Here is a 14,960-nt window from a genome sequence, read left to right on the forward strand (position 1 = left end):
GTATTGGAAATGAGGTAACCCAGAGAGGAAGGCAACTAAAGACTCCATTCTGAGCCGTGGAAGGCAGCTCAGTCAGCTTGATTTCTAGAGTGTACGATGCAAAGGATTCAGGCAAACCACACCAGAAAAGGGCAACAAGAGACACAGGTAGCATGGAGGTGGATAGTGGATGAAGAATTGGAGTGAGAAGATGGAAGGAGGAGGTTGAGAGCGGGAGGTTAAAGGAGGAGGGTAGGGAGAAGTTGGTACAAATTTGAGTCAGCATCTCCTGGGAGTCTTGACAATAGGATCGTAGATTCTTTCCTGAATTGAGAAAATCAGTCTCTCTGAGAGATCAAACTGTCCTTTTCTCTCTTTTTCTCCTAAGCATTCATTGTTAGCCACTTACCGCTTATTTACTCCTCTGGTATTCTCATGTCTTTCCAGAGTGTCAACTATTACTTACATGCCCATTGCTCACATTATCTGTCATTTTAATCCAGAGCTACCTTCTAAGCATCAGAGCCATCTAATTGATTACTGACCGATTTCATCTATAGGTCCTGCAGTCATCTTAAATATGCTATTTCCAGTGCTGAATAAGTCCTACTTCTCCCTCCAACTTCCTTTTCTTTCTGTTCGGGTAGCATCATTCACCTACTTACTCCAGTCTGGGTCACTTCTGTCTACTTCATTTCTTTCACCACTTTTGGTTTCCCCACATAGGCACTAGGTCATCTCCCCACCCAGGGACATTTCTATTGTAACACTTAATGTATTGACCCATAGTTATTCATTTGCTTTACTCACTCACTAGTCCATGAGCTTTTCAAAGATAGAGTTAAGCATGTAGCAAGCACTTAATGAGTATTTGCTAAATACAACCCCAAATTTTACTGGGGGCTTTAAACAACTCAGAGCTGAATCGGTTGACACCGAGTTGCCCTACGTAACCCCTGATATAGAACAATTAGGGTTGCAGGATGCCATTCCTGTCATAATTCCTTTTATCTGCTTGACAATAGACAGCAGAGTTGTAAAACCTGCCTATCTAGGCCCAGTGTTCACCAGAAAGCAAGCAGTACCTACATGCAGTTAGACCAGCAGCATTTAGTTGAGTGCATGGTAGCACCAGTTTGCTCCCATCCAAAGTCCTAAGCAACATAAAAGCTCAGGGAGGAACGTGAGACCTAAGGAGTATCTTGCTAACTCAGAAAATGTTAGAGATAAAAAGGACATAGATAACGTACTTTATTTCTGAAATGGAATTTTCCTTCATATATTTTGCTGAGTCATCATATACACTGGCGACTGATTTGCATTCCTTCAAAGAAGGCAACGGCACCCCACTCCAGTACTCTTGCCTGGAAAATCCCATGGACAGAGGAGCCTGGTAAGCTGCAGTCCATGGGATCGCGAAGAGTCGGATACGACTGAGCGACTTCACTTTCACTTTTCACTTTCCTGCATTGGAGAAGGAAATGGCAACCCACTCCAGTGTTCTTGCCTGAAGAATCCCAGGGACGGGGGAGCCTGGTGGGCTGCCGTCTCTGGGGTCGCACAGAGTCGGACTTGACTGAAGCGACGTAGCAGTAGCAGTAAGATACAAATGTGTTATTTGATTCAAGATATATAATCTCATTTTCTTTTGCCTCAAAATCTCCATTTAGTAAGAGAAATAATCTGTGCACATTATTTAATCTAGTATTTCCTATCACTTGGTTTAATCTCTTCTATAAGTGCAAGTGACATGTCAATGGACATGAGTTTGAGCAAACTCCAGGAGATGGTAAAGGACAGGGAAGCCTGGCATGCTGCAATCCATGGGGTCACAAAGAGTTGCACATGACTGAACAATAACAACAAATAAGTGTAAGACCAAGATCAACATCAACTTTAAAACAGACTATAGATTTTTGATAAAATGCTAATCTGCATCACAATAAACATATCCTAAAAGATCTTTCTTTTTTTTAAGAGGAACTCTCTTTTAAAGGAAAGAAATATATATTAATAGGAAAGATTTGGTTAGATCTAGGATAAATTTCTCAACTCTAAGAACAAAGGTTTCTCAACATTTGGGAGGGGGTCATCCAAATCATTGTCAGTTTTTGAGGCTATCAGTATATTAAAAATTAAATATATCAAAATAGGATTATAAACATTGTTACACATTTATATTTAAAATTCCAATTATATGAACACAAAAATATAAGATCTGTATGTAGAACTGCCTTTGTGAATTTGATAACTAGTCAAATGGCCCTTCTTATGTTCTTCCTTTGATCACTCACAGCATGGGAGTTTCTGCTAAAGATTATTCCATCTTTTTAAAGAGCAGAAAAAAATTTGATCCTCTTTCTCTTCCTTATTAATTCCATATTAAAACCAACTAAAATTTTAAAAAGAGACTAAATTTAATGTATCTGTTAATAATTACTGTTATCATTTTTTCAGTAGATTTCAAACCAGCCACCTCCAGAGAGTTTTAAAATAAAATCTTTTATTTTTATTTTTAAAAAGGCCATATTCATCTCACACTTCACACTTAAGTACATAATCACAACTTCCTCTGTTGGCTATGATGGAGTATAATGCAACAACCTATTGCTACCAATTATTCTCTAATTGACAACAATTAGACAAGCCAGACAAATTTTTTAAAGTAGAAAAATTAATTTCTCTTGAAGCATTGCTAGACCACTAAGGCCAATATCCAAAACTAGAAGGAAAGTTCACTGAAGTTATCTCGATTCTTTCCCTTGGAATAGCTGCCACCTTTTAGCTCAGGATGGAAACCTGAGGAGTTAGGCAGAGGGCAACTGCTAAGAAGCAGAGAAACAGCAGAACCTGAAGGAGTTGTCGGAAGTTGAAAAGATGAAAATAGAAGTTCTTGCCTGTTAAGAGAAACAAGGACTTGAGGGCCCAAAATGTCTGAGAAGGGAGGTGCAGGAAAGTGAGCCCAACAATTACCACCAGTTTTCTCCTTGAGAAACTGTGTGATTCTTAAGCTACAAAAAGCAAGAGACCAAGAAATTAATAGAAAGTGCCTGAAAAGCACGGGAGAGTTTATGGGGTGAGGGAAGTTACAGTATTTTGGAGACAAATATTAGGGCTCAAAAAACACTTGAATGGGAGTAAACCGCACAGGCTCTCGTATGGGATCCCTGGAGTGTTACATTCTAGGAGAGGGGTGAACTGAGGCTGAAGTGAAATGAAGTCAGCCAGTCGTGTCCGACTCTTTGCGACCCCATGGACTGTAGCCTACCAGGCTCCTCAGTCCGTGGAATTTTCCAGGCAACAGTACTGGAGTGGGTTGCCATTTCCTTCTCCAGGGGATCTTCCCAACCCAGGGATCGAACCCAAGTCTCCCGTGTTGCAGACAGTCGCTTTACCATCTGAGCCACCAAGGAAGCCTAAACTGAGGCTGACCACACATTAAAAAGATTGGCATTTCTACTTCCACCTAGGGTGTAAAAATTGAACATAATATTGCTTCCACACTAACAATAAGGAAAAGCTAAAGAAACTACAAAATGGCTTTTCCAAGCACATAACGAAGCTGAGGTCTCAGGGCAAGCAAGTGACCTGAGTTGCAAGAAGAGATGGATCCCTCCGAAGATAAATAGGTTAAAGGTTCTGTGGCAGAGCATGAGCGGAATGGGTGGCTGAGCTGTTGAAGGCGAGTGTGGACCAGCATGTCCATGCGGAATAGCTGACAGCCTCAGAATCAGTAGGAGTCCATACTCAGTCAAGGGTTCTTTGTCACGGACCTCCACTGGGTACTCACGGAAAAGACTGGGGAAAGGAGGTGCGGCGGGGAGGCAGAAACTAGAGAGAACATCCTTAATCAGTGCAAAGTTGAGAAGTTAATTGGTTGTCTGTCACTTCAGAAACTTCTTACCACTGAGCACTTCTCTTAAAGAAAGGAAAACACTTAAGCTCACTTAAGAACTTAAGTTCTTACTTAACCAGGACTCTTCTAGTTACAGATATATTAATACATACTATCAAACAATATTAGTAATGTCATTTTGGAAACTTGTATCTAATTGAACTGTATAAGTGCATTCCACTGTGATCTGGCATTCTACTTCTTGATAAAGACTTGATAAAAATGAATACATAAAATATTCACCAAATATATATATAAAGAAATGTTCAAAACTGACTTACTTATAATGACCCAAAACTAGAACTAACCCAAATATTCATCAACTGTAGGTCAGTATATTTCATGGTGCATTAGAACAACAGAACATCATATAGCAATTCAGTTCAGTCACTCAGTTGTGTCCGACTTTTTGCGACCCCGTGAATCGCAGCACACCAGGCCTCCCTGTCCATCACCAACTCCTGGAATTCACTCAGACTCACGTCCATTGAGTCCGTGATGCCATCCAGCCATCTCATCCTCTGTCGTCCCCTTCTCCTCCTGCCCCCAATCCCTCCCAGCATCAGAGTCTTTGCCAATGAGTCAACTCTTCGCATGAGGTGGCCAAAGTACTGGAGTTTCAGCTTTAGCATCATTTCTTCCAAAAAAAATCCCAGGGCTGATCTCCTTCAAAATGGACTGGTTGGATCTCCCTGCAGTCCAAGGGACTCTCAGGAGTCTTCTCCAACACCACAGTTCAAAAGCATCAATTCTTCGGTGCTCAGCCTTCTTCAGAGTCCAACTCTCACATCCATACGTGACTACTGGAAAAACCATAGCCTTGACTAGACGGACCTTAGTCGGCAAAGTAATGTCTCTGCTTTTGAATATGCTGTCTAGGTTGGTCATAACTTTTCTTCCAAGGAGTAAGCGAGCAATAAGAATAGACAAATTACTACTATTATATGCAACCACAAGAATAAATATCATAAACATAATTTTTATTAAAGCAGACATAAAATAGTACATATTATGTGATTCCATTTACATGAAGTTCAAAAACAGGAAAAATTAATGAAAAGTGATAGAAGTCATTATCAACTTCAAGGATGGGCATAGCAACAGGGAACCAATGGGAGGACAGCCTCTGGGTTGTTAGAAATATTTTATTTAATGATCTGAGAGATAGAAAGGCAATTACTTTGTATAAGTTCACTGAGCTACACCTTTGTAATTTATGCACTTTCCTTGTATATGTCTTACTTCAACAAAAAGTCTACATCAAAAATGTTTACACTTACACAGTTGGTGGGAATGCAAATTAGTACAGCCACAATGGGGAACAGTGTGGAGATTCCTTAAAAAACTGGAAATAGAACTGCCATATGACCCGGTAATCCCACTGCTGGGCATACACATGGAGGAAACTAGAATTGAAAGAGACACATGTACCCCATTGTTCATCACAGCACTGTTTACAATAGCTAGGACCTGGAAGCAACCTAGATGTCCATTGGCAGATGAATGGATAAGAAAGCTATGGTACATATGGGATGGTACAGGGAGGGAGGTGGGAAGGGGGTTCAGGATGGAGAATATGTGTACACCTGTGGCAGATTCATGTTGATGTATAGCAAAAACCAATACAATATTGTAAAGTAATTAGCCTCCAATTAAAATAAATAAATTTAAATTTAAAAAAAAAGAAATCTATGGTACATATACATAATGGAATGTTACTCAGCTATTAAAAAGAATGCATTTGAATTAGTTCTAATGAGGTGGATGAAACTGGAGCCTATTATACAGAGTGAAATAAGTCAGAAAGAAAAATACCAATACAGTATATTAACGTATATATGGAATTTAGAAAGATGGTAACGATGACCCTATATGTGAGACAGCAAAAGAGACACAGATGTGAAGAACAGACTTTTGGACTCTATGGGAGAAGGCAAGGCTGGGATGATTTGAGAGAATAACATTGAAACGTGTATATTGCCATATGTGAAATAGATTCCCAGTACAGGTTTGATGCATGAGACAGAACACTCAAGGCCAGTGCACTGGGATGACCCTGAGGGATGGAATCGGAAGGGAGGTAGGAGAGGGGTTCAGGATGGGGGACACATGTACACCCATGACTAATTCATGTGAATGTAAGGCAAAACCACCACAATATTGAAAAGTAATTAGCCTCCAATTAAATTAATTTTAAAAAATGTTTACAAGCAGAACATAGTATTTTCTATTTTAAAATACAGATAAATACTATTTTTAAACTTTATTTAACAAACAAATTACACTTACATTGAGCAAGCTTTATATTAACTGCCTTATGAATAGTAACATATTTAGTGATAGCAACCTTATAATTTATTGTCTTCATTTCACAGATGAGAAGATTGAGACTTAGAAATGTTAGGAAACTTTCCCAAGTACTCAGCTAGCAGGTGTCAGAACAGGAATTTTAACCCAGACAGCTTGTGGTCTTAACTAGCAGCTTTTGTTGCAGGAGAAACTTATCTTCTGCCTATTCTCTTCTTCCTGCTCTAAAGAAATGTGCTCACTTGGACATTTTTAAAAAGTTATTTTGTATGTGTGTGTGTTTATTTAGATTATAATGTCATCAATATTACAAATAGCTGCCATTTCTTTTTTAATCCTCCTTTGTAATATTTTGGATGTTCTGAGATAATAAATGATGAATTGATAAACAGTGAATGAGTTACTTATATCAATTCAGACAATTCCATCCATCTTAAGGAAGAGAGGCGGAGGTTGATTCTTCAGCTATCCCCTAGTTCTATGATTTTATGAATCATGTCTCAGAGTAGGTCATGACCAGTGCAAATGAGTTAGGTCTAACCTGAAAGCATTGACTCATTCATTTATCCGTTCATTCAACACAAAGCATTTGAGTATCTGCCGTGTTCCAGGCACCCTTTAAGATGTAGAGGATATTGTGATAAATGGGACAAAGAGCTTAATTTCAGTGCAGGATGTGCTGACAAAATAACACACACACAATATAATGCCACATAACAGCTGTTGAGGAGAGAAATCAGAGAGAAGGCTCAGCAGGTGGCAAAAATGATTGTACAGACAGCACTGTGCTGTTCTATATAGGATGTTCAGGGAAGGCCTCTCTAAGGAAACAATCTGAGTGGAGGAATAAAGAAAGTGAGAGATTAAAGCTTTAACCTCTAGGGAAGGAAACCTACAAAAGAGGGGATATATGTGTATGTATGCTGCTGCTAAGTCGCTTCAGTCGTGTCCGACTCTGTGTGACCTCATAGATGGCAGCCCACCAGGCTCCTCCATCCCTGGGATTCTCCAGGCAAGAACCGTGGAGTGGGTATGTGTATGTACAGCTGATTCATTTCGCTGCGCAGCAGAAACTAACACAACAGTATAAAGCAACTATACCCCCAATAAACGTTAATTTTTTAAAAAGGACTACCATGTCCTAGAATATTGTAAAGTAAAAAATAGATAAATAAATACTTTTAAGAAGAGAAGAAAATAAATAAATAAGTTAAAAAGGACTAAAGAATATTTTTAAAAGCTTTAACAGCTAATCTTAGATTAGATACAGATGCATACACCAATCTGATTTGTACATACATTCTAGATTTGTATCTCCATCTCAGTTCCTATCATTTTTCAGTCTGGTCCTGCCAAAGAGACCAGAAAGTGCAAACATTCTGAGATAGGAAAAACTTCACAGTTTAGGGAAACTACAAATAGCCCAGCGTACCTGGGGTAGAGTGAGCTAGGAAGAGAGAAATAGGAAGTTGGAGAAGTCGTTAGAGGCCAAATTCTGTAGGGCTATGTAAACTCTGATAAATCTGGGATTTGTTCAAAATGGGACATGAGGGGGAAATGATGAGGGAAGGGATAGTTAACTGAGTTTGGGATTGACATGTACACATTGCTATATTTAAACTGGATAACCAACAAGGGCCTATTGTACAGCCTAGGGGGCACTGCTCACTGTTATGTGGCAACCTGGATGGGAGGAGAGTTTTGGGGATAATGAATACATGATTGAGTCTCTTTTGCTTGCGCACCAGAAATTAACACAACATTGTTAGTCAGCTGTATTCCAATATAACATAAAAAGCCTTTAAAATGTGATATGAAGTCACTTTGAGATTTTGGAGCAAAAGTAAAGGAAAGGTCAAATTTTTATTCCCAAAAGACACGTCAGACAGCTGTGTAGAAAATATACTACAAGAAAGAGGCAAGAGGTAATGACAATGGCTACAGTGACCCACATTGCTATCAGGCAACATACATTTGGAAATGTATTAAGACCTAAAGTTTAGTTCAGCTCCCCTAAACACTGTGTTATTGATCTGGTCTCACACTCTGAACTGGGATTTAATTCTTTCCCTGAATGAACGAATGAACTTCCTCTTCATGAAGCAAAGCAATGGTGACTTATTCCTTCAAAATGGCGCCTCAGAGAGCCTGACTATCAGTTTGCTAGAACTGAAGGAACAAAGCACCACAGATGAATGACTTAAATGACAGAAATTTATTGTCTCATACTCCCAGGTGCCAGAAGTCCACAGTCAAGGTATCAGCAGAATTGTTTCCTTCTGGGGGCTCTGAAGGAAGACCCTGTTCCCAGCCTCTCTCCTCAGTGTGGAAAAGACTGTCTTCTCCCTGGGTCTCTTCCTTCTATGGGTCCACTTTTCCTTCACATAATATTCTCTTTATAAAGACACCAGTCATATTGTATCAGGGCTCATTCTACTGACCTCATCTAAGTTCTACTAATTATATCTGTGTCACCCCTGTTTCCAAATGCATTCACATCCTGAGATGTTAGGATTCAAAATATGAATTTGGAGGAGACACGATTAAATCATACACTTTTAATAGTCAAAGAATAGAAACTCTGTGAAAGAAAGTCCTCAGATATAACCCCTTCTACTTCTGTGCTTTGCATTGCATGCATGGGAACCCTGTGTTACTGTCTTTTGGTACACTGTGGTGGTGAAATTTACCTTTAACAAAATCAGAGTCACTTTCATGCCTTGAGCACCTACTGTTGGCCAAGCACTGTATAGTCTTGTACGCATATTCTTACCTTACATTTAGACTAGTCACACTCTCTGTGGGATAGATTCTATTACCAACATTTTACAGATGAGAAAACTAAAACACTGTTGCTGCTACTGCTAAGTCACTTCAGTTGTGTCCAACTCTGTGCGACCCCATAGACCCCTAACGTGGCTCCTGAGCGTTAGGCATCACTGACAGCAGCCCACCAGGCTCCCCCGTCCCTGGGATTCTCCAGACAAGAACACTGGAGTGGGTTGCCATTTCCTTCTCCAATGCAGGAAAGGAAAAGTGAAAGTGAGGTCGCTCAGTCATGTCTGACTCTTAGCAACCCCATGGACTGCAGCCTACCAGGCTCCTTCATCCATGGGATTTTCCACATGAGAGTACTGGAGCGTGTTGCCATCGCCTTCTCCTAACTAAAACACTAGAGAATATCAATACCTTGTCCAAGGTAATTTGGACAAAATAAAATGCCAGTGTAAATTCTTGACCACAACAATATTTTTTCTTTAAATTTCTCATTAATTATAAAAAATATTATATAGCAATTACAACAGAAAGTATGAACACTAGATAGAATCAAAAATATATTACACATAATATTTAAAAAATAGAATTCAAAATCATATACATACTATAATATTTATGAAAAAATTATCTGTATATCTAAGTAAACTTTGAAAGATATCAGAGGGTAAGATAACTTTTGAAAGTGTGGGTAGGTGGATTATAGTATGATTTTCTTCTTAAAGTCATAAATGCTAATATTAGTATTTTGAAGGTAAAAATATAATTCCAAACGTTAATACATTAATCCATTTTCCATATTAATTAACTAGAATTCAAATGCCAGCATGTATCTCCTCAATGAAATTATTTCAGGCCTTCAGGGATTTAAAACTATTTTAACCTCAGCATCCAAACAATTCATAATGTTGTTTTTCCCTTCACCCTGACTTTAAGGTCTACATGAGAAAATGTAAAGGTCTTCAAGGGCTGTCTGCTCTATGAATTCTGTAAGTATTGGAGATCAATTCTCAAGAATGAAATCAGCATAAATTCACACCTAATTAGAAGTGGCAGAGAGGGCAGCCAGCCACCTGGCTTTGATAATATGCATGGAAATTCAGCTGAGGCACAGCATCAACTTAGGAGGCTGCCCAGCCAAGTTTCATCTCTCTTAATCCACCTCCACCCCCTCCTCTGCTCTGTGCTTTATAGAGACAGAACTTGCAAAGAGAAGCAGCACTCTTTTCTGGAGAACTCCTCGAGGACTGTCTGGAGATCAGTTTGCCATTTGCTGAATAGTCATGGAAATTCCCTGGCTATTAATATTTATGACAATTCCCTAAATATGTGTCTGGTGTGTGACTGTGAAAGAATGATAGAAATTAATTATTTTCTTTGAGTTACCACTCATTAGATCAAATTTGCATGCTGCTGGAAGAGCTGGTGGAAGTCAGCCTCTGGCAGAGAGCCACATCTAGCACTCCAGTCCTGATTCATCTCTCTGAAGGGCATAAGCTAGTTTTAGTTGACAATGACATCTCTAAAACTTGAGTGAAGGAGAGTTCCCTTCGCCTCATCTGATCATCGCTTTAGGAGCTGATTTCTCCTCGCATCGAGGGGCTAGGGAAACTGGCATGGTCACATTATTAGGACAAGGAGAAAAGCCTCCAATGGGGCAAGGGAGAGTGGGTCATGGGTAAGGACATGTTGGAAGGATTGAGACGTACCCAGTCAACCTTAGCACTGTCAAATGATGACAGTGGAACATTTGACATAGCACTGGCTATGTCTCAGTTCTTCCAACATTTCCTCCCAACCAAAATGTCAGTCTTTTTCTTCTGCACCCATCCAAATCCCACCCTCTTCAAAGTCTAGGTCACATCCAACATTATCCTCAAGATCTCTCCTTATTGCTCTGATCATAATGAATTCTTTATGGAGTTATAGCAGAGGAGACGTCTGCATGGTGAGACAAAGCTGATCAGTGAGAATGGGATCAGAACAAGTTAGATGTTGACACCAACGCTAAGAGCCTAGGACATGTATTTTTGTGTGGTTCATTGCCAACAGGACTGCGTTGGCCAGATAGGGCAGCCTATCCTCTGCACCAGGCTGGAGATAATATAGTAAATTTCTTTTCTTTTCTCTAGGCTCCTAACAAACCAGTCCACTTCTCCAAATTAATTATTCTTCACATAAGTTCTAACTCTTGGACTGATGATGTTTTCAAAGTATCACCAAGTACCTTATGCAAAATATTTGTCCATATTATTGATTAGGTTAACTTTCTCCCTGATATTCTTTCCTCTTGGCTGCTTGTAACTATCCTATGTGATTTGTTAAGGCCCATACTTCTAGACAGTTTCTCAGGATAAATTCTTTTAACCATAGCTCAGCTTATCCATTGAGTTTAATTTTACTCATCCCATTCTCAGACTTAAGCTTCTTTTTTTTCCAGATTTTATTTTACTTTATTTTACTTTACAATACTGTATTGGTTTTGCCATACATCAACATGAATCCACCACGGGTGTACACGTGTTCCCAATCCTGAACCCCCCTCCCACCTCCCTCCCTATACCATCTCTCTGGATCATCCCAGTGCACCAGCCCCAAGCATCCTGTATCCTGCATCAAACCTAGACTGGCGATTCATTTCTTATATTATACATGTTTCAATGCCATTCTGAAGGCAACATACTCTAGTTTTCTCTGTGAACTTCTACAGTTCTGATGACTATATCATTCTACTTCGCACTTGGTATTATTCTATGCTGTTTTGTTGGTTATTGATTTTGAACAAGTAAACACGTATCTCCTTGATTTTATTGTAAACAAACAGAGGCAAGGAGATCACTGGCACATCTTTGCTCCCCTACAGGTACTAGCAGACCTGGGCACAAAAGAAGTATTTTTTAAATTTATTTATTTTTAATTGAAGGATAATTGCTTTACAATATTGGCTTGATTTCTGCCATATACCTTTTTTTTTTAATTTTTATTTTTACTTTATTTTACTTTACAATTCTGTATTGGTTTTGCCATACATTGACATGAATCCACCACGGGTGTACATGCGATCCCAAACATGAACCCCCCTCCCACCTCCCTCCCCACAACATCCCTCTGGGTCATCCCCATGCACCAGCACCAAGCATGCTGTATCCTGCATCAGACATAGACTGGTGATTCGATTCTTACATGATAGTATACATGTTTCAATGCCATTCTCCCAAATCATCCCACCCTCTCCCTCTCCCTCTGAGTCCAAAACTCTGCTATACACATCTGTGTCTTTTTTGCTGTCTTGCATACAGGGTCATCATTGCCATCTTTCTAAATTCCATATATATGTGTTAGTATACTGTATTGGTGGTTTTCTTTGTGGCTTACTTCACTCTGTATAATCGGCTCCAGTTTCATCCATCTCAACAGAACTGATTCAAATGTATTCTTTTTAACGGCTGAGTAATACTCCATTGTGTATGTGTATGACAGCTTTCTTATCCATTCATCTGCTGATGGACATCTAGGTTGTTTCCATGTCCTGGCTATTATAAACAGTGCTGCGATGAACATTGGGGGACATGTGTCTCTTTCAATTCTGGTTTCCTCGGTGTGTGTATGCCCAGCAGTGGGATTGCTGGGTCATAGATTTCTGCCATATACCTTTAATAAACACTTGGACTTAGGTTTTTCCTTTAAGATGGGCCATGCTGAGACCATTGGCAAACAGCTCTAGACAAGAGAAGCCATTCCAAAAATAAATAAATAAATCAGATTATGTGAGCATCTCCTTCCTGCACCCCTTTCTCTGTTTACTGTCCCTGCTTCACCAATCTTTATCCTCACCTATATAATTTGGAGCATAGGGTTCAGTATGCAACCCTGGCTACACACCACAATTTTACTTCTTTGCCCTTAGCCTAAATCTGGTATCCGTTTCTTTCTTGTAGATACTTGCTTTTCTCTGTTGTTATTCTGCTAAGACCTGAATCACACAAGCCATATACCATTTGTTAACTAAATAGTGAAAATTTAGCAGCTGTGACTGAATCAAGTTCATCTCTTTATTGCCTGGTATCATTACTTGCACACATTGCAGTTCTCCAGAAACATAATTGAATAAGTGAGGAAATGAATGAACAAGAGAATGATTACTCCTCTTGTCCTGAGCACTAAAGATACTGATTACAATTTCCTTAAGATCAGGTTTTTGGCTCCTGAAATCAACATGGTCTCAGACAGACAGACAGACAGACAGACAGACACACACACACACACACACACACACACACACACACACAAAAACACACACACCAGGTTGTCATTCTAAATCATCATTACAATGCTCACTGGTCCCCTCATCCTCATCTTTTTCCTATATTGTCGTCCACAGCTGTATCCCTGACCTGCTTTCTAAAAGTTTAGCTTACAACTATATGTGATTAATTAGTCTGATCACCACTTATTCCACTGTATGTACAATAGGATTGATAATAATGTCTTATTTTAACTTTTAAGGCTAAATACTTCAAAAATCAGTGAACTCAGTACCTGGCATATTTTAAGCGCTCAAAAGATATTGCCAATGCTTTTCTTTTTATTTCTATATTATTACCACCTTTATAGATGGAGCTACAGTCTTAAATCCAATAAAATTTTTAAAATCATTTATAATTCTTCCTAAAGAAGTTCTATTCCACTACTACTTCTCAATTTCTGCCACAGTCCCTTAGACCTTAGCAATTAGCACCATGAACTGTGATGCCAGAGAAGATTCCTGAGAGTCCCTTCAACTGCAAGGAGATCAAACCAACTAATCCTAAAGGAAACCAGTCCTGAATGTTCATTGGAAGGACTGATGCTGAAGCTGAAGCTCCAATATTTTGGCCCCTTGATGTGAAGAACTGAATCCTTAGAAAAGACCCTCATGCTGGGAAAGATTCAAGGCAGGAGGAGAGGGGACAACAGAGGATAAGATGGTTGGATGGCATCACCAACTCGTTGGACAGGAGTCTGAGCAAGCTCCAGGAGTAGGTGATGGACAGGGAAGCCTGGTGTTCTGCAGTCCGTGGGGTTGCAAAAAGCTGAGCTGAGCAACTGAACTGAATTGAACTTGATGTCTTCTGCAATTTTAATTATCTCACAATCTTGTCTAATCTGGTTTTTCTAGCTGCAGGCTCTATTCCCTTTGGTATATGCTGATATTAGATCTAAAGGAATTTTCCTAAAATACCACTCTGATGATATAATTCTCATCCTTAGAAAACTTTCATGGCTCCTCACTTATAATAGAAAAAGTTCAAACTCCTTAAATTCCCAGTCTCTCCATTATAAGGCTCTGATATTCCCCATCTATCATCAATGACTCCCCTAAATACTCTACAATTACAAGAAAATGGAGTTGCCTTTAACTCCTGCACAGATTCTGGCATCATCTTTCCCCTGTCTGAGTTTGTAACTGAGAGTGGGATCCAGTTGCTCACTGCTCAAAAGCCAGTAAAGAGGCCAGGTAGGTAGAAAAAGAATATTTTTCATTTTATTTACTTAAATTGGAGAATAATTGCCTTGCAATATTCTGTTTATTTCTGCCTTACAATAATGTAAATCAGTCATAACTATATACAGTTGAGTATCCCTTCCAATCACCCCCAACCCACCCCTCCAGGCTGTCACAGAGAGCCAGGTTGGGCTCCCTGTATTACATAGCAGCTTCCCGCCAGCTATTTATTTTACACATGGTAGTCTATATATCTCAATGTTACTTTCTCAATTCATTCCAACTTCTCCTTCCTCTAGAATTCCCTGGTGGCTCAGACATTAAAGCATCTGTCTACAATGCGTGAGACCAGAGTGCAAGCCCTGGGTTGGGAAGATCCCCTGGAGAAGGAAATGGCAATCAGCTCCAGTACTACTGTCTGGAAAATCCCATGGACAGAGAAGCCTGGTAGGCTACAGTCTATGGGGTCGCAAAGTGTTGGACATGACTGAGCAACTTCACTTTCTCCTTCCTCTACTA

Source organism: Budorcas taxicolor, chromosome 3 (genome assembly GCF_023091745.1).
Source record: "Budorcas taxicolor isolate Tak-1 chromosome 3, Takin1.1, whole genome shotgun sequence".
Classification (NCBI taxonomy): Eukaryota; Metazoa; Chordata; class Mammalia; order Artiodactyla; family Bovidae; genus Budorcas; species Budorcas taxicolor.